Genomic DNA, 1,645 nt, shown 5'->3' on the forward strand with positions numbered 1-1,645 from the left:
TTGTATTAGGTCCAGATTTTATGGTTGTTTTCTGTGGAGGATTCAGTCTGGTTTGATCTTATTCCATCATCATTAGAAGTGGAACTGCTCCCATAAGATTTTTAACATATTGCCTTTTTCTATAAAAGGTGTCTTAAAGCTAAAAAAAAAAAAAAAAGCTGCATTTTAGTTTGTTTGGCACACAAAATCTATTACCAATCTTCAGCTAATGGAATGTTTAGAACCAGAGCATTTAAAGGACAGGCTCCTCTGAAGAATAATCATGAATCCATTTTTTTTTAAGACCAGGATGGTCAGAAAAATTATTTTTACTGAAAAAATAAATAAAATTTTCCTCTCACCCCCCCAAAAAGCTTCATCAGTTGACTGCTAGTTATAACTGACTGGTTTGGTAATGTGTTTGACTCTCTCACTACAGTCCTGGCATTATTGAACAATGACAAGTAGATGTCAATGAAATCTAGAAAGAAAGATTGCTATGTAACACAGGAACATAATCCCTTCTTCCTTTTTACCATGTCAATATGCTATCTCATTTAATCCTCATACTACTTAAATTAGGTAAGCATTATATATCTATTTAACAGACGATCAAACAGATATTCTGGGAAGTTAAGTATCTTGCCTGAAGTCACAGTACTAAATGATAAAACCAAGTCTAGTGCTCGCTTCGGCAGCATATATACTAAAATTGGAATGATACAGAGAAGATTAGTATGGCCCCTGCACAAGGATGACACACAAATTCATGAAGCGTTCCATTTTCTTTTTCCCAGATTTTACTTTATTTTATTATATTTTATTTTATTTTGATTACCAAAGCAAAGACATTGATAAAGCAAATACAATCTGTAATAATAAATACATCTGCAACAGATGCTAAATATCATTAAATTATTATATAATTTAGACAGTAAACATGGTCTATTTTTGCTTCTTTCCAATAGAATACATTTGATCACATTTTTTTTTTTATACAGCAGGTTCTTATTAGTCATCAATTTTATACACATCAGTGTATACATGTCAATCCCAATCTCCCAATTCATCGCACCACCACCACCACCCCCCCCCCGCAGCGTTCTGCCCTTGGTGTCCATACGTTTGTTCTCTACATATGTGTCTCAATTTCTGCCCTGCAAACCGGATCATCTGTACCATTTTTCTAGGTTCAACATATATGCGTTAATATACGATATTTGTTTTTCTCTTTCTGACTTACTTCACTCTGTATGACAGTCTCTAGATCCAACCACGTCTCAACAAATGACCCAATTTCATTCCTTTTTATGGCAGAGTAATATTCCATTGTATATATGTGCCACATCTTCTTTATCCATTTATCCATTGATGGGCATTTAGGTAGCTTCCATGACCTGGCTATTGTAAATAGTGCTGCAATGAACATTGGGATGCATGTGTCTTTTTGAATTGTGGTTTTCTCTGGGTATATGCCCAGTATTGGGATTGCTGCATCATATGCTAGTTCTATTTTTAGTTTTTTAAGGAACCTCCATACTGTTCTCCATAGTGGCTGTATCAATTTACATTCCCACAAGCAGTGCAAGAGGGTTCCCTTTTCTCCACAACCTCTCCAGCATTTAGTGTTTGCAGATTATCTGATGATGCCCATTCTAACTGGTGT

The 1,645-nt window shown here is 35.0% G+C and overlaps 1 non-coding gene across 1 annotated transcript; it reads left to right on the forward strand.

The window, feature by feature from the left end:
* The first annotated feature begins 661 nt into the window (after positions 1 to 661).
* LOC133102698 (U6 spliceosomal RNA) lies at positions 662 to 768 on the forward strand. Its single transcript, XR_009703049.1, has one exon. It is a non-coding gene; the product is annotated as a U6 spliceosomal RNA (small nuclear RNA).
* Positions 769 to 1,645: the final 877 nt, after the last annotated feature.

The sequence above is a fragment of the Eubalaena glacialis genome, chromosome 12, assembly GCF_028564815.1.
Source record: "Eubalaena glacialis isolate mEubGla1 chromosome 12, mEubGla1.1.hap2.+ XY, whole genome shotgun sequence".
In the NCBI taxonomy this organism is placed as follows: Eukaryota; Metazoa; Chordata; class Mammalia; order Artiodactyla; family Balaenidae; genus Eubalaena; species Eubalaena glacialis.